The sequence below is a fragment of the Mirounga leonina genome, unplaced genomic scaffold (assembly GCF_011800145.1).
Source record: "Mirounga leonina isolate KUSES-001 unplaced genomic scaffold, KU_Mleo_1.0 Mir_93, whole genome shotgun sequence".
In the NCBI taxonomy this organism is placed as follows: domain Eukaryota; kingdom Metazoa; phylum Chordata; class Mammalia; order Carnivora; family Phocidae; genus Mirounga; species Mirounga leonina.
This window is the reverse complement of record NW_023270854.1, coordinates 51,489,561-51,508,919: the sequence shown is the minus strand read 5'-3', so window position 1 is coordinate 51,508,919 and position 19,359 is coordinate 51,489,561. Positions and strand designations below refer to the sequence as shown.

Sequence of the window (19,359 nt, the reverse complement as noted above, 5' to 3'; positions counted from 1 at the left end):
GAATAGAGAAATTATTTGATTTCATTTTCTCCCATCCAGATATAACATATGGGATTCTAGCCTATGGGTGAAGTAATAAGAAAAGATCAGAGGAAAAGAGATGGCAGGATGCTAGGAATTCTAAATGGTTTTAATAAAATCTTATGATCATCATATCAAGTGCATGAACCAGTATCAGACAAGAAAAAAAATGAGTGAAAGACAAACACAGAGTGGTATTGCTTAATAATGGAGGATGAGTTTGATAGATGGTAGACTCCATTCTCTGCTTGAAAGCTGGGGGAGGATAAAGTGGACTTTCTTTTGCAGGAAAGAGAAAATAGCTCTTCTCCACCTTGATACATGCCTGCAGGTCTGTGAATGTTCTCAAACTTTGTCAGTTATCTCAGCTCTATGGTTCTGAAATAGAGCCTTTCTGGGATGTATTGGCAGAGATTCCTTTTTCATACTTCAAACACCAATTCTGAAAAGCCAGTTTTGAATTACTACATTAGAATTCTTGATGATCACTTGAAATGAGGTATCAGTATCAGAGAAATTAAGGGAATGTATAAGGATGTCTATTCTAAAATAGTTAGAATTATTTGATGGAAAGAGGCCAGTTATATAATTATAGTATTTCTGAGTTGGACGAGATCTTCAGATTATTTAGTCTAACTCCTTCATTTTTGGAGCTCAATCCTTTCGGGAAGGGATTTTTAACTTTAAAGATAATTTGCATAACATTAAAGCTCTTTGTGCCAAGATAAAGCACTTAATAAATAATCCATTAGTTCCATTATGATAATAACAATGAAAGTGAGCATTTATTGAGTGCCAGGTGCTGTTCTAAACACTTTGCATTTATTAGCACATTTAATTCTTACAATCACCATAGGAAATGGGTTTAATTTTTACATCCTATTTTTCTGATGGAGAAGCAGAGGCACACACAGGTAAAGTAATTTGCCTAAAAACTGAGATGTGGTAGAACCCTGGATTTGAACCTAAGAAATCTAGTTCTAGAGCTTATAATACTTGAGCAAGATTCTGTCCTGTCAGGATTGTAGAGAGATAAAGTAACTACAAATTTGAGGTGTAAACTATTTGCTGAAAGTCAATTAAGTTGGTGGCAGTTCTAGATTAATAACATAAAAACTTTGGATTTGTCAAATTTAAGTGCTGTCTCCTATACGTTTGGAGTTGCTGTATAATAATTTGTCTAGTCTATGTCCCAGGTTCCTGGCATGGAGTTCTAAAAACCTTGGAATTTTCCAAGTGATAGAAGTATTTTGTTATTCGTGAGTCCCTTAGGTCATGTCTGAGTTTATGCTAATGAGGGGACTCATGGTTAGGGCCCTAGATAGCTTGAGGATGGGCACTGGTTACCATGTGATTAAAGGGTTGGGACTTAGAGCCAGCCTGACCTCCAGGGAGGGACAGAGGGCTGGAGATTGAGTTAAATCATGTGAGCAGCAATTCAATCAATCATACTTATGTACTGAAACCCTAATAAAAACTTTGGATACCAAAGCTTAGTTATGCTTCCTGGCTGGTAAACACAGTGATGTGTCAGGAGGGTGATGTGCCCTGATTCAATGAAGACAGGACACAGGTGCTCTTTTTGGGACCCTCTCAGACTTCACCCTATTTATCTTTTTATTTGGTTGTTCCTGAGTTGTATCTTTTAAAATAAAACTGTAATCATAAGTATAATGCTTTCCTGAGTTCTGTGAGTCATTCTACTGGAATTATCAAGCATTAGGGGGCTTAGGGGAATGTCCCAGGTTTGTAGCCAGTTGGTCTGCAGTGAGGGCAGTTTTGTTGTCGGCTGGGCCCTTTAACTTGGCAGGTCTGTGTTAACTCCAGGTGTTTCATACCAGAATTGAATTGAAGTACACCAGTTGGGGTTGAAACAGAATAGGGGTGATTAAGATAAACATTAATTATTACTTCCTCACATTTGGTAACAAAGTTAAGACTTTATTTTATTAAATACTACAGTCAAGGATGTAGAGGGATACAGAAGCTGACTGGTCTTGAGCTCCTCCTGAAGGATGTACATGTTTGTATAAGTTCATGGTATGAGTGTGTGTACAAACTGGAACATTTTGAACTATATATGTGATTATATGCTTTGATTACAGAGGGAAAAAACTTACCAGGAGAATAGAAGCTAGAATAGTTTCATTGACGTTGAATCTTCCTTTCCAGTGTAAATATATAAACACAGGCAGGAAGGAGTTTATGATATTACTGAATTCAGTCCCCTTATTGCAGGACATTGAAATGCATCAATTCAGTTATGAAAACTTGTCTAAGGTCACACATCCAGTCAGGGTTGACCTTGGACTGGATTCCAAGCTGCTCTAAGGCTGGATTGGGATCTAGCCTCAATGTTTTCCAGTCTACAGTCCTATTCACTAAAGAAGTTGTGCATATATCCTAAACTCATGTTTGTACTCCTTATGTAAATTGGTAAGTAATATATAAATGCGTTCTTACTGAAAATTTCAAGAACACAGAAATAACTAGAATAAACATTAAAATTCCTTTTTCCCATAGCAGTCACAGTTCTCTCTTACAGGAAGCCATTTTCACATTTTGTGTGTATTCTTCTAAACATTTTCTCATGCATATACATACACTTAGTGATATATCAATCAGCTTGGTTAAAAATTCTTTTCCATAAAAGAGTTTATAAGTATGTATTTCTCTTCAGTTTTCTTCTCATACTTAATGATAGATATTAGGCATATTTCTGTGTCACCGTTTGAGCTCTAATTCATTTGTCTAACTCTTGCATGGAATGTACATATTCAATTATGTATACAAAATAAAAAAGAAGACAACATTCACATTATCTGGCAGAGAAACTAAAGGAGTTTCACTTTTACTTTGTGGATCTCCATTACTTTCCTTTTATTATTGTTTGCCTTCTATGTTGTACTTGTTCCCTGAAATTAAACTGTTTTTTCTAAATGTCTTTTGTCTCTTTCTCTTTCCTAAATGTATTTATAATAGTTGCCTATTGCAGCATTTCTAACTTTAGCTTATTTAGATACTTCATCATGTAATTAACTGTAAATCTAAGTCTAATTCTTTATGTACTCAGATGAGAAGGGGATTTATCATCATTAGGATCAGAAATTATTCATGGGTTGCAAAGAAAAGAAACAGAAGAACATGGTGTATGCCTTACTTGTGTGTAATAACTTAAAATGTTTTTCTATGTACTTGAGCTGGCATAACATTAGACCTTCATTGCATTATTTACTAAATGTTCTTAGTGCAGATTTACAATATTAAGTGGCTGTTCTCTCTACAAAAGATTAGAAATTAAGGATGGGTTGGGGCGCCTGGGTGGCTCAGTCGTTAAGCGACTGCCTTCAGCTCAGGTCATGATCCCAAGGTCCTGGAATCAAGCCCCGCCTCGGGCTCCCTGCTCCGCGGGAAGCCTGCTTCTCCCTCTCCCACCCACTCCCCCTGCTTATGTTCCCTCTCTCGCTGTGTCTCTCTCTGTAAAATAAATAAATAAAATCTTTAAAAAAAATTAAAAAAAAAAGAAATTAAGGATGGGCTCAGTGACTGAAATGTTCACACTTAAATTTTAATCCTACTTAAATTTTTTTGATGAAAATTGTCCTCTAAATCTTATTTCCCATGCTTGTTCAATCTGATGAAGACTGTTTAGAGCTTAGTTACATTAAAAGTGGGAACTTCTTTCTTATTGATTGTGGTAGGTACCTCACTGTATAAATTATGGTTTCTGAAGTTCATATAATAGATTGCATTAATTCTTTTCTTTACAGTTGAAAGACAAGCAAGTTTCAGATGATTTGCCAATAGATCCCGAATAGAAGCAGCATTTGCAGTATATAGGTTTGATATGAAATATGAATAAGCAGAGCATAATAAAAAACATATTAACATATATATGCTTTTTAATTGGAATAATTTTAGTGTAAATGTTTCTGTTATATAGACCCTTGCTATTAATCAGTTGGCTGGTGACTAAATAAATGAGATTCATGTTGTTGATGAAAAGCTTTTGGTGTATATAATCATCACTGTGTTTCTTCCATTCTTCATCATTATCTACTTGAATATATAATGTAATGCTAAGTTCACCACAGCCCAAGTTTTAAATGGTCTGTCATGCCTGACAAGAACAGAAAATAAAGGATAACAGCAAAATTAACAGTATAATTAATCAAATTAATACGGTAATATAAATTTCTTCCTCCAAAAATCTCAAGTTAATATTTCTGGAATTAATAATTTATGGCAGCAAACAATGAAAAAGATATATTTTATTTGGGGTATTACTAGATTTGGGACACAGATGAGCAATATATGAAAAGAAGTTTCTTTTTGAGGAATGCTAACATTGAAATCTTGCAGTTTTTTGTTCATCAATTACCTTATATAGGATTATTTTGTTTTATGCCTAATACAGTGTGACATATACAGTCATATAGTGTGACATATAGTCAATCTACATTCAAATTCTTGATTTTGATGTATTAAAACATATTGAATGAGGGACGCCTGGGTGGCTCAGTTGGTTAAGCATCTGCCTTAGGCTCAGGTCATGATCCCAGGGTCCTGGGATTGAGTCCCACATCGGGCTCCTTGCTCAGCAGGGAGTCTGTTTCTTCCTCTGCCTGCCGCTCCCCCTGCTTGTGCTCTCTCTCTCTCTGACAAATAAATAAATAAAATATTTAAAAAAAGAAAACATTGGATGAGTAATGCTTAAGTGATTTTTTAAAAAAGTGAGGCAGTCTGTCATAGTTGTTAAGACCTGGGACTTTGTAGTCTTACAGATCTGAGTTTGAAATCCAACTCTATCCATGCTAGCTCTGTGATTTTGGGCCACTTATTTAAGCTCTCCAAGCTTTAGTTTTCTCATTTATAAAATTGGATAATGATACCTATCCATAGGATTGTTTTGAGGATTAAATTGACATGTAAGAAGTGCTTAGCACCAGAATGTCATCACTATACATTCTTTTCATCTATCTATAATTTTACTGATCCTTTATTCTACTATTCCCAGTCTATTTTAAAGCCCATCCAATGAATTCTTTATTTCAGCTTGAAAATTTTTAATTCCTAGGATATTCAGATTTTTTTTAGTTTCCACTTCTTTGCTGAAATTCCTATCTGATCTCCCATTTTGTCCATCTTTTTCTCTTTAAATATTCACAATAGTTATTTCAAAATCCAAGTCTGCTTATGACAACATCTTGATCAGTTGTGAATCTGCTTCTATTGACTTTTTTCTCCCTGATTATAGGTCACATTTTCAAGCTTCAGCCCATGTCTCATAATTTTTATTGTACGCTGGATATTATATGCAAAAACAGTAAAACTTGAACTAGATTGTTGTCCCCCACCCCCCTTGGAGGATATGCTGTCTCCTTTGTAAGGAAGCTAGAGTGAAAGGTTGATATTTTTTATTTTAGTAGAGTTGAGCTGGGTCAGTGCTAGGTTGATGCTTTAACCTAATTTCAGATCATCTCTGCTTTAAAATATGTTATGGGTGAGTTCAGTTCTACTCCTCAGGCAGGACTTTGTGACTTAGGAACTTGAAGTCAGTGATCTTTCTCTGCTTTTGAGCCCTGCCCTTTGCTGCTAAGTAAGATTGGGGAAGAATTGTTGGATCAGGAAGATCAGCATTACATTTGAGACTCTTCTAGATTTTGTACTCTCTCTCCAGTTCAGACAGTCATACAATTTTGTTTGTTTATTTCCTTGTCCCAACAAATAAATTCTTAGAGTAGACCAGCTCCGCTACTTGTTTATATCCCCAGAAAAGACATATTCTCAGATATGAAAGCAGTCACAGTCTTTACTCAACTAAAAAGGGTTCACACTCTTCTCTGGAATTTTGATTTGTGGCTGTTATTCTTTGATGGCTTTAGAGAAAAGCATACCTTTTAGTTTAGCTGGTGTTTTCTTGTTATGGCAAGAGCAATATTCTTTTATGATTTCCTATGCTCTAAGTAGAAGTGGAGTTACAGAATTTAGTTTGATACCCTTAATAATAAAATAAGTTGATAGAAGTCCTTCATTAAAGTCCTTGGACAATACTTACATTCAGGGTGATAATGAAATCATTGTAGTAGAGGATCAGTTAAGACAGACTGGTTAGTATAGTCTCTGGTGAGAGGATTGACATATTTTAAAATAGCACTGTTAATGATGAAAAACATGAGTATAAAAGATAGGTTGACTATGAAAGTCTCATAAAATAGTGAATGAGATAAAGATGTTCAACTTTGCATTTCAAATGAAAGTATAACCAATACAACTCTCATTCGAAGTGGCATTAGCAATATCAAGTTCAAAGTAACAGACATTTTTTTTCCCTGCACCTGTTACCTGCCTAGTATTTGAGAGAATTCATGCCATGAACCTTTATTTCTTATATTTACTATCTTTTGATTAGCTATACTCTAAACCAGTTAGAGAGACCCTCCTGTTTTACTGGCTGAAGACTGCTCCTGAAAATTCTGTCAGTTGGCACTGTGTAGAATGAGTGCTCTGGTAGAAAAATAGAGGCTCAGCTTCCTTTATAGATCTTATTCACAATTGGAGGCAGAGGCTGCGATCCCTATCCTGCTGGCAGTCCAGTGATATAAATCAGGCTCTTTCACTTCAGCCAGCTTTACCTACGGTGAATAAAATCCATGTCTTTAAATAACATATGGCTGTGCTGTGGTTTCATTGCTCTGAGAGAACGTGATCTAAACTGTCAGTTTCTAATCTAAGGAAAGAGGGAAAATAAGGAGGAAATGACAGTGAAGCATTTCATTTATTTTGGGAAGAAAACAGGATATAAAGCTCCAATAAATAAATGAATAGATAACTATATTTGGAGGTTGATTTTAGAGTCTTTGCCTATCTGGTCTTACCTAGAATCTCTGTGGCTCATTGGATTTTGGTGTCTTTATCCTGAACTTCATGATATTTACCAGGAGAATGTAACGCCTTTTGTTGTCGAATATTTACATTCATGACAGTACGTACTATAAGACAGAAATTTGATTCTGACCTCACACTAAAGCGTACATTTCTGAATCCATGCTTTGAAAACATATATTATATCTCCAAAAGAGAAACAAATAAGAGCAACAACCACCTGTTACCATTATACTAACTTTATGCACTTACTAAGTGCTATGCTCTGTAGTACACATATCAAGTAGTTAAGAATGGAGTCTAACACCATTGGACATATTGTGATAAATGAACATATAAGACAAGAAAGAAATTTCAGGTTGAAATAGTACTTTTTAAAGACATATCTAAGCACTTAGATAAAAGACCATTGAAGTACAGTTCCAGAGATAGGCAGATTTTAGATCTCCGAAAAGAGATAAAAGAAGGATGCTTTTAGTCTCAAAGGTCCTGATGTGTGTGTGTGTGTGTGTGTGTGTGTACATGAGACACAAATCATGAAGTCATCCCTAAATTCTAAACACTTTCTAAAAAATTCTAAAGAACTTTTTGGATGTAATTCCTAGAATGTTTATTTACAATTTTACTGCGTGTTTTACTTTGTACTTTCGCTGTATGTATTTCCCCCAATGTTCTAGAACTGCATTCATCTTTCAGATTCTCTGCTGCTCTGCTAGAGAAACACAGGCTCTGTAGATAGCTGTATACTTAGAAATTTAAATGTAAACTTAGGAAAATTTCTCCTCTGCAAGAGGAAGGTAATGGAAAACATTTTGGACCCTGGAAAATGGACAAAGGTAGTCTTTTCTAGGTAGAAAAGTTCAAATGAGTAACTCTGAGCTGATACCTTCTATTTGTTCCTTAGGATCAACTTTCTACTTTTCTGACCCTGTTCTCTGCCTCAGGAGGCTGACCTGTATGGCTTTACATTCCCTTTGTCTTCAGATGGGTTTGGCCAGGGTGTGTGTGTGGGGAGACCTGGTAAAAATCAGAGGGAGGGAGGAGAGAGCTGACTGGGTATTTTTTTCCCCAGATTCCTTACTGTGAGGCTGACTCAGTCCCTCTCAACAGAAGTCTCTGGTCCTCTCAAGGGATTATTCTCTACTTGACTTTCTCCCTCCAGATTCCAGTAACGCTGCTTCCCTGGCATAGGGATAGTCATAGTCAGGCTACTAGCAGCCCTGGGTGACTCTCCTGTATATTGTAGTTCCCTGATAGCATTACCTTTACGTAATCCCTTTGTAAATAAACTCTTTTCAAATTAGCCGATTTCAAGTGTGCCGCCTGCTTCCTATTGGGACTCTGGTAAAAATTCTGTTAATCCACAAGAAAGCAAAGTTATTAAGCACACAATGTTGTTAAATTTACAATGGACCAGTGTTTAATGCTTAACTTTACAAAAAAAGCAAAGAACAATATTATTTTCTATTACCTACTAGAATATTAAGGCAAGACTGTTAGGATTTCAAAGACCCATGTAACTATCATGCTTTTATAAATTCATTTTTAAGGAAAATAAAATTTTGTGTATGCAGCCCAAAGCTTGGTATCAGCTTTCCCTTTTTCTTATGGAGGTATGTCTGCTTTCAAATCTTTCTTGACTTCTATAAAAAGACACCTTGAAAAAAGCTAACCGATTTATTTCATGGAATACAATTATGATTTTAGTGGAAACAGTGATTTTGTACCATATTTTGGGAAGACTTTTTTGACAGCAGGGTCTGCTGAACCATGGAAATATTAAATTAGAGAGACTGTGGAATTTTCTTTCTGATGGGGATGATAGGGAACATAGTATAGTTTTTACTTCTGAAATTGACTTAGCCTCAGAGCTACAGAAGTATGAAGTGGCTTTTTTTTTTTTAAATGATCTTCTTCCTAGATATATAGGAGTCACCTCAAATCAATATGCCACTTTTTAAAAAAAGATTTTGTTTATTTATTTGATAGAGAAAGAGAGTGAGAGAGCACAAGCTGGGGGAGCAACAGAGGGAGAGGGAGAAGCAGGCTCCCCACTGAGCAGGGAGCCTGATGTGGGGCTAAATCCCAGGACCCTGGGATCATAACCTGAGCTGAAGGCAGATGCTTAACCGACTGAGCCGTCCAGGCACCCCTCAATATGCCAATTTTAATTCAAGGAGTATTTCTTAAGCATCTAACATGTACTGGAGCCTGTAAATGGAGACAATGGTAAATACCACAGCATGGTCTACAATTTCTTGCAGATTATAGGCTAGCAGAAAAGACAAATATGACATTTCTAGTGTGATGAGTATTATGAAAGAAGCTTGAAAAAAATCTAGGTTCTCATCTGGAGGGAAGCCAATCATATTTTCCTAAACCATTACCACCTAGTTATCCAAGTTAGAAGCCTGACAGCCATTCTTGAATTCTGACCCTCAACAATTGGTCATCAAATTGTACCTATTTTGTATCTTATACCTGTTCCCATTTCTGCATCATTAAGATTATTGCCCTAGTTGAAGTCCTCATTATTTCTCTCCTGGTGTCCTGCACCTATTCCTGTTTCCAGTCTCACCCTTCAAATCCACATTTCACATTGTCATCAGAGTATTCTGTTTATAAAGCAAAACTGATTATTATAGCCATGCAAAAAAAATTCCTCAATGACTTTCCAACCTATGAAAGATAAGACACTGTTCTTTAGTTTGGTGTATGATGATCTCCATGACCTGGACTCTGCATCTACCTTCCATTGCATCCCTCCCCTTGAAGGGCAGGCACTAAATAATGAATGAATGAGTTAAAGACATTTAAAATGATTTGATTTAACAGAGATGAATATATAAAGATGTTTTATTAAACTGCACAGAGATGTAGGGAATGATTCTATGCTAGTTAAGCTCCCCCTCCCTCCCAAATAACTTCATTCATTCATTCATTCGAAATTGATTTAATGCATGCATATGTTCTGATGTGAATGGCATTTGCAATTTCCCTGGCAAGATAATGCCCAATTAGGCATTAATTTAAGATTTTATTTATTTATTTATTTATTTATTTATTTATTTATTTATTTATTTGACAGAGAGGGAGAGAGAGAGAAGCAGGAAAGTGGCAGGCAGAGGGAGAGGAAGAAGCAGGTTCCCTGCTGAGCAAGAAGCCATATGCGGGGCTCGATCCCAGGACCCTGGGACCACAACCCAAGCCAAAGGCAGCCACTTAACCAACCTCCAGTTAATCGTTCGAGGCCAGAGTTAGTGTTTCTAAGGAGTGAATGATATGTAGATGTTGTCATTTGAGAGATTGTTCCAGAAGCTGCTTATAGAGTGGATTGCAAATGGAGATATCAGGTAGTATCCTAGCTAAGAGGCTGTCATTTTTCCCACATGGAAATACAAGGCTGGGATTAGATATAAAACAAAGCAAAAATTCAAGAGGTGCTGCAGAAAAGATATGTTAAGATTAATATGGTGATAAAATTGGAGATGCTAATAAGTTGTAAGAGAATGAAGGGGATTCTAAAATTGAATTTGAGGATTAAAACATTTCACATATGGGGACTGGGTGGCTCAGTCAGTTAAGTGTCTGACTCTTGGTTTTGGCTCAGAGTTATGGGATCGAGCCCCCTGTGGGGCTCCACGCTCACCTGAGTGTGCTTGTCCCTCTCCCACCCGCTCAGTCCTTCACTCTGCGTGCAATCCCTCTCTCTCTCTCATAAATAAATAAATAAAATATTTCACATATCATCAGCATATTAAAATAGAGACATCAAATAGACATCTGGACACAGGGAGTACATTGACTAGAGATTTGGTTATCAGTAGCATGAATGTAGCATCTTTTGCTCAGATCATTGCATGGCCTTTGGGCTGGTCTTGCTGTTTCCCTTCTTGTCCCCTTCTGGTTCATTTTCCATGCAACAGCCAAAGTGATCTTTTAAGGAAGTAATTGGAACATATTCTTCCTACTTAAATTTCTTTAATATACTGTTTTCAAATAGGGAAGAAATGGATGCTTAGAAGGCATTTTTGAAAGGAGAGGCCATGTTTTGAGCTGTCACAGTGAAGGTAGGGCTACTGTCTTTTAGTTGACCTAAGTCAGGAATTCTCCATATCCTGAACTATGCTGACATTCAAATGCCTTCATTATAAATTATTATTTCCCTTCCTTAGTACCATTTAGACATTATATTGGGTTTTTTAAAAAGATTATGTGTATATAGGTAAGATATATAATATCTATGGAATTCATTTCAAGATAAGGGGATTTTATAAAATATTTCTTATATAATATTACTGTTTTAATTTTTTTGTTCGTCACTGAAGGAAAATAAGGAAGAAATCCTAAGTATTAGTTCAAAAGAATATATTAAGATTTGGAGGGACATTCTAAACTTAAATAAGTCTAAATTGAAACACAATTATTTTTAAGCCTTGAGTTCATCTCATTATCACTAACAAGAATGAATACAGTGCCGGGTGCCACCCTGAAGTAAATGTGAGTTAAGAACACAAGGGCTGTCATCCTGAGTCAGGCCTGGGCCACACAACCTGGAATGCTATCTCAGAGAGTGGCACAGAGGGGCAGGTTGGAAACAGACTAAGTGACAACTCTGACATCTGTGTAGATGTTAAGTTGTACCATTCCTAGTTTCCCTTGGTAAGTTATGATAAGTATGCCATTAATAAATTCATTCTGAGCTCTTTCTGAATCTATTTACATTTTGTTCTATATCAGATTTTGGGAGAGTGAGCTCTGTAAGTTTACTACCAACTGTCCTAAACAATGTGTTCTCAAGCTATGAGAGATGCTTCCTAGGATAAATTCTCCAGAATTTAGTGAGTTGCAGAGATTCACAAGAACAGGGGCTCCCCATCCATTGTACACTGATCTATCCAGTTATTCTATAAAGTGAGTTCTGGGATGAAATATACTTGGAAAACACTTCATATTATACCCTTTTCCAGGAGAATCATGGGGCACATTAGCATACTGAAAATCCTTGGAAGGAAAGGAAATGTGCTCACAAAACCTCTCTATGTGCAGCACCTTGCAGAGTCAGTGTTCCGTGGGAAAACGGTCCTAGTAGTTCAGGAACTCTTGGAGCTTTTCATATCTGTAGACCGACTAAGGGAAGGTTGTTAGATGATGACAAGTAGAGCATTTTCCATTCTCCTAACCCATTTCTATTGCAGATTGTTGACTATGAATGTTGGGACAGCCGGCCAGCTGTCTTAATGATTTCCATCACCAATATCAAGGCAACCAACAAACAAAGACAGCAAACTCTTTGAAAGAATATGGGATTTGGAATGATGAGATGTAAGTTGGAATTTGTTCCATTATTACTTGCAGCTCTGTGATCTTGGGAAGATCACTTGGTTCTCTGAGTTTCCTCATGTATAAAATGGGGATAATAGTAATAGCTCTATATTACTAAAATTACTCTGAATTATATTTGTTGCTATGTGTAGAAAGTTGGCACAGCGTATTGATTATTTTTGTTTAAAGTGTTTAATAAATTTTAAATGAGAATGAGTCCTGGTGTTCTAATTAGTGAATTAAATTATTCAACATGTGATAGGTGACTCTTTGGTTTAAGGCTAAAATCATCTTTTGCGTATAAATATATAAAGGGAAGAGAAATCCAACTCTTCTGCCAAAAAGGAAAAAAAAACCTATAGGGGTTAATAGCTGTGCGCTCTTTCACTGCCCCAGGTGCAAACATCAGCCCATTAAATGCATAACGCAGCTGGCCCAATTTAGTGCTCAGCACCCGTCTTTATCTCTGCTCTGTTGGAACTCGCAACACAGAGTAGCTTCTGAAAAACTGGTTTTAATACCTTGCTAAGATAATATTCCCAAGATATTAGGTCCACAAATAAATAACATTTGTCATCATTTCTTTTTACAGCAAACAGGATTTCAACCTGGCTTTTGTTAAAGTGTCTTTTTACTTTCTTTAAAGAAACAACCAAAGAGGATACATACAGAACTCAGATTATCCCCCTCCAAATCCAAAAAAGGAGACAAAACCATAGTGCCCTTCCTAGACTCAAGAGCCAGAAATAGTTGAAGAAATATATTTGCTCCTGATACAGGTAATTTAAGAAAATATTCTTATGTGCTGAATGTATAATGGATGCGCAATTAAGAATGAGTTCATAAGGCAACACTTACCAGCAGAGGCTTTTCCATTTCAAAACAAAAATGATTTGAATCCACTTGCACTTAGAGCATAAATATGTGTCATTGGCAACTGCTCAATGATAAGGGGTATGACAACATCAAGCAAATGATGAGATGATGCATCTCTTGGAGGGTGGATTCCCATTGTTATGGAACGTGCTCAGGGCACAGTCCTGTGCTTTTATGCAAAAAACAAGTTGCCCCTACACTGTGGAAGTTGGATTTGAATTAAGTTGGTAGAGGTAAATCTAGGTGAGAACCTTAGGTACAATGACCACCATAGGGAAAAGTATTAGGGATGGAAAGAAAGGAAAATTTTATTTTTACTTTTCCTGGTACTGTTGTTGTTGTTATTGTTGTTGTCTTTGGTGGTATTTGTGTGTGTGTGTGAATGTGCAAGAAATAAAATATGTGTTTTGAACCCTAAAGTCATGCCAAACGTGTTAAAGATCAAAGGAAGAAGGATAGTAGAGCAAGTATCAATAGCTCAAATGTACTTGGTGCAGCAGGTAGAGTACATGATGAAGGGGGGAGGATGAAGGCTTTGAGGACTGGTGTGGGCCCTGAGGTAATGAACATGCATACCTCCGAAAGGCATTCAAAGTACATTTCTTTTTGTGAAACCACCATACAGCCCAAACAAAACAGCTGTATGGGCTCAAATCCATCTCCTGGACTGGCAGCCAGTTTATAAGCTCTGGGCAAAAGTTTAAAGAGCAGGGGTTCTGGAGTCAAACTGTCTAAGTTCAGTTCCTATTAACCAGGTTAGCTAGTAAGTTTGGCAAGTTATTTAACATCTGAAAGCCTCATTTTCCTTATCTCTGAAATGGGAATAATAACAGTACTTACTTTATGAGATTATTGTGAAGGTATTATGATAAAGCGTAAATGTAATGTGGTTATTATTTTTTGAAGATTTTATTTATTTATTCGAGAGAAAGAGAGAGCAGGGTAGGAGCAGAGGGAGAGGGGGATAATCTCCAATAGACTCCACACTGAGCACAGAGCCCATCGCAGGGTTCATTCCCATGACCCTAAGATCATGACCTGAGCCAAAAGCAAGAGTTGGATGCTTAACCATGAGCCACTCAGGTACCCGTGTAATGTGCTTATAAACAGGATGACTGGCACCTAGTAAACACTTAATAAATATTAGTTGTGTACACACACACACACACACAAATATGTATATACCGATGATCATTTCCTCCTTTTAAATAGCCATCTGGGAACGCTATACATTTTATAATAATGTCTTGTGGCATATTCTTTTGAGTGTAATTGTTTGCAGCAGTTGTTTTCTTTCAGAGTAGAAGGCAGTTTAGGTTTTGGAAAATATCATGAGTCCTTTGAAGTAAAGACTGGTATATAAGATAAATGATGAAATGGAGCCATATGATTTTTGGGCAAAAATAAGCAATAAAAGGGAATACGAATTTAGGCATAAAAGGATGTGTAGAGATAGGAATTCAGAGAGAATGGGTCATAATTATTTTGTTGGGTTTCTAGCTTCCTGATATTCTTTTCTAGCACATCATCTCAAAGTTAAAATGTTGGAGAACCCTGGGGCTCAGTAATTGAGCGTCTTCTTTGTCTATCCTCACTCTCCCTAGGTGATCTGATCCAGTCTCATGGCTTTAAATATCTGTTTGCTTAACTCCTACTAAATTTATATCTTCAGCTAGGCTCTGCCTCTGTACTCTAAACTTATATACCCAATCATCCAGTTGACACCTCCACACAGATGTTGAATGAGCTCTTCAAAGAACAGAGCTCTTTGGATTCACTACCTCCTTTTCAAACCCGTGTCTCCAGTATTCTTCCTTATCTCAGCTAATGGGCAACTCTGTTCTTCCAATTGTTCAGGCAAAAACTTTGGTGTCATACTTGACATCTCTCTTTTTCTCATACCTCATATCTGGTTCATCAGCAAATTCTGTCCACTCTACCACTCCTAGTTCTATCATCCTGGCCCAAATCACCCTCATCTGTCCCCTGGATTGTTACAATAATTTTTCCTGCTCTTACTTTTGTTCTCTTCCTAACTCAGTGATTCTGTTAAAATGAAAATCTGGTCATGTTATTTCTCTATGGCTTCCTGTCAGACTCAGTTCCTGACTTTACTATGACCTACAAAGCTACTGTGACCTATAAACTTGTTTCCTGTTGAACCTCTTGGACTCCAATGACTCCTTTATCAAGTTCGGAGGGGGTTAGGGACAGCGTAAGTCTCTAAGGACTTTTGGAAGTAAGGTTTCCAGGACGTTGAGGGGACTAGCTATTGTTGGGAAAGAGTCATTTACTACTGTCTAATAAAACCTGAATAATGAGACCCTTCAGATGTATATCGGTGGGTCATATGCTTGGGGGATGATTGCCAACATGTAATTTTGGGGGTAGAGATAAAGAAAGTTTCCAAAGGAATTTTTATATGTTAAAGTAGACTTATGGGATCCTGGGGGTTGAGCTAAGATTGCCTTGGTCCTTAGCAAAGTATTAACATCAAGGCAGGTAAGTCCCTAGAGGAATGTCACTCTCCCTGTTTCAAGGACTTGTCAGTGGGCTGTAGATAGTAGGGAAATGTAATAATTTTTTTTTTTTTGAAAAGTAATAATTTTTCTTCTGCCTTTGCTTCCCACATCAGAATCATTTCCATCTCTGGGGTTATGTGACTCTAATCTAACAAAGAAGATGCTTATAACAATAAAGACTCTATTTCAGACCAGCTTACAACTTTCTGTGATAGCCAGAAAATGTGCATTTCTGTGTCTCTCCTTTTGAAGTTTACCACTAATAATTTTTGCCTTTGAGGGAGGACCAAAGCTAGACAGTGGGTTGAAGAGGTAATTCCCCAGTGCTGGTCTACAGCTCTCATCTGTTATACTGGCTTAACACATTCCCTCCCAGGCCAGAACTTATTTTGTCCTACTTGCAGTAATGCTGATGCTATAATAGCAAGTTATATTTTTTCCTAAGTATTTCTACATGTATTGATTGCCATCACAACATCACCATTCAGAAGTTGGGTCAAGTTTTGTTAACATTTCCATTTACAGAAGCTGAAAGCTGAGAACCAGAGGGTGATTAATTGGCACCGTCACAGAGAAAGTCAAGGCCAGAAGTTTGTAACAAGAAGTGTTCATTTTTCACTAATAGAGTGCTGCTGTAAAGAAGCTAAAGTCAGAACTGGTAACATTCTTGCCATCTGCAGTTCGGAGTGGTGGGTTATTTAGAAATACTTACATAAATGTTTGTGCAAGTCATGGAGTGTCAGCAATGCCATAAACTTTTGTGGGAGGCTAACAGATTTTTCAGTGCTGTGTGGAGTGGAAAGAACAGAACCTCTTTACTCTGGGCTTTATAGGATCAGTATCCTTTCCCTCCTTTCCACTTAAATTATGTTAAGATAATGATCCTACCTAGGCATTTTACCAGAGCAGCATTAGAATTCTGTCTTCTGAATTTCTGGTAAACAAAAATGAATATATGGAAGAAAATTTGCTTAATAATGAAGCAACCTAATATGTTCCTCAGCTGAGAGCAGAAGTGAACAATGACAGATATAACTATACAAATAATTGTTAACCAGTGTGGAATTTTTATTTTTTATTTATTTTTTAAATATTTTATTTATTTATTTGACAGAGAGAGAAAGAGACAGTGAGAGAGGGAACACAAGCAGGGAGAGTGTGAGAGGGAGAAGCAGGCCTCCCGCTAAGCAGGGAGCCTGTGATGCAGGGCTTGATCCCAGGACCCTGGGATCATGACCTGAGCCAAAGGCAGATGCTTAATGACTGAGCCACTCAGGTGCCCCGCAGATGCGGAATTTTTATTTTTATTTTGTTTTGTTTTGTTTTGATGTTATGTTAGTCGCCATATCATCATTAGTTTTTGATGTAGTGATCCACAATCCATTGTTTTCGTATAACACCCAGTGCTCCATGCAGTACGTGCCCTCCTTAATACCCATCACCGGGCTAACCCATCACCCTCCCCCCCTAAAACCCTCAGTTTGTTTCTTGGGGTCCATAGTCTCTCATGGTTAGTCTCCCCCTCCAACTCCCCCCCCTTCATTTTTCCCTTCCTTCTCCTAATGTCCTCCATGCTATTCCTTATGGTCCGCAAATAAGTGAAACCATATGATAATTGACTTTCTCTGCTTGGCTTATTTCACTTAGCATAATCTCTTCCAGTCCTGTCCATGTTGATGTAAAAGTTGGGTTTCATGATGCGGACATTGCTGCTATGAACATTGGGGTGCATATGGCCCTTCTTTTCACTACATCTGTGTCTTTGGGGTAAATATCCCGTAGTGCAATAGCTGGGTCATAGGGTAGCTCTAACTTTAATTTTTTTGAGGACCTCTGCACTGTTTTAATTTTTTGAGGAACCTCCACTCCAAAGTGGCTGTACCAACTTGCATTCCCACCAACAGTGTGAGGGGGTTCCCCTTTCTCCACAACCTCTCCAACATTTGTTGTTTCTTGCCTTGTCAATTTTTGCCATTCTAACTAGTGTAAGGTGGTATCTCAATGTGGTTTTGATTTGAATTTCCCTGATGGCTAATGATGAACATTTTTTCATGTGTCTGTTAGCCATTTGTAAGTCTTCTTTGGAGAAGTGTCTGTTCATGTCTTCTGCCCACTTTTTGACTTGATTATTTGTTTTTTGGGTGTTGAGTTTGAGAAGTTCTTTATAGATCTTGGAAATCAGCTCTTTGTCTGTAGTGTCATTTGCAAATATCTTCTCCCACTCCGTGGGTTGCCTCTTTGTTTTTTTGACTGTTTCCTTTGCTGTGCAGAAGGTTTTTATCTTGATGAAGCCCCAAAAGTTCATTTTTGCTTTTGCTTCACTAGTCTTTGGAGATGTATCTTGAAAGAAGTTGCTGTGGCTGATGTTGAAGTTACTGCCTATGTTCTCCTCTAGGATTTTGATGGATTCCTGTCTCACATTGAGGTCTTTCATCCATTTTGAGTTTATCTTTGTGTATGGTGTTAGAGAATGGTCGAGTTTCATTCTTCTGTATATAGCTGTCCAATTTTCCCAGCACCATTTATTAAAGAGACTGTCTTTTTTCCATTGCATGTTTTTTCCTGCTTTGTTGAAGATTATTTGACCATAGAGTTGAGGGTCCATATCTAGGCTCTCTATTCTGTTCCATTGGTCTGTATGTCTGTTTTTGTGCCAGTACCATGCTGTCTTGGTGATCACTGCTTTGTAATATAGCTTGAAATCAGGCAATGTGATGTCCCCAGCTTTGTTTTTCTTTTTCAACATTTCCTTGGTGATTCGGGGTCTTTTCTGATTCCATACAAATTTTAGGATTGTTTGTTCCAGCACTTTGAAAAATGTCATTGGAATTTTGATCGGGATGGCATTGAAGGTATAGATTGCTCTGGGTAGCATAGACATTTTAACAATGTTTATTCTTCCGATCCATGAGCATGGAATATTTTTCCATCTTTTTGTGTCTTCTTCAATTTGTTTCATGAGTGTTCTGTAGTTCCTAGAGTATAGATCCTTTACCTGTTTGGTTAGGTTTATTCTGAGGTATCTTATGGTTTTGGGTGCTATTGTAAATGGAATCGATTCTCTAATTTCTCTCTCTACAGTTGCATTGTTAGTGTATAAGAAAGCAACTGATTTCTGTGCATTGATTTTGTATCCTGCCACATTACTGAATTGCTGGATGAGTTCTAGTAATTTGGGGGTGGAGTCTTTTGGGTTTTCCACATAAAGTATCATGTCATTTGCGAAGAGAGAGAGTTTGACTTCTTCTTTGCCAATTTGAATACCTTCTATTTCTTTTTGTTGTCTGATTGCTGTTGCTAGGACTTCTAGTACTATGTTGAACAATAGTGGCAAGAGTGGGCATCCTTGACGTGTTCCTGATCTTAAGGGAAAGGCTCTCAGCTTTTCCCCATTAAGGATGATATTTGCTGTGGGTTTTTCGTAGATGGATTGAGGTAGATGAACTTGAGGAATGTTCCCTGTATCCCTATACTCTGAAGAGTTTTAATCAGGAAAGGATGTTGTATTTTGTCAAATGCTTTTTCTGCATCAATTGAGAGGACCATATGGTTCTTCTCTCTCCTCTTATTAGTGTGTTCTATCACAGTGATTGATTTGTGAATGTTGAACCACCCTTGCATCCTGGGGATAAATCCCACTTGGTCGTGGTGGATGATCCTTTTAATGTACTGTTGGATCCTATTAGCTAGGATTTTGTTGAGGATTTTGGAATCCATATTCATCAGGGAT

At 37.3% G+C, this 19,359-nt stretch overlaps 1 long non-coding RNA gene across 1 annotated transcript; it reads left to right on the top strand.

Moving 5' to 3' along the window:
- Positions 1–11,310: 11,310 nt before the first annotated feature.
- LOC118004768 lies at positions 11,311–16,235 on the top strand. Its single transcript, XR_004677678.1, has 3 exons — positions 11,311–12,231; positions 12,878–13,010; positions 16,155–16,235. It is a non-coding gene; the product is annotated as an uncharacterized LOC118004768 (long non-coding RNA).
- The last annotated feature ends 3,124 nt before the right edge of the window (positions 16,236–19,359 follow it).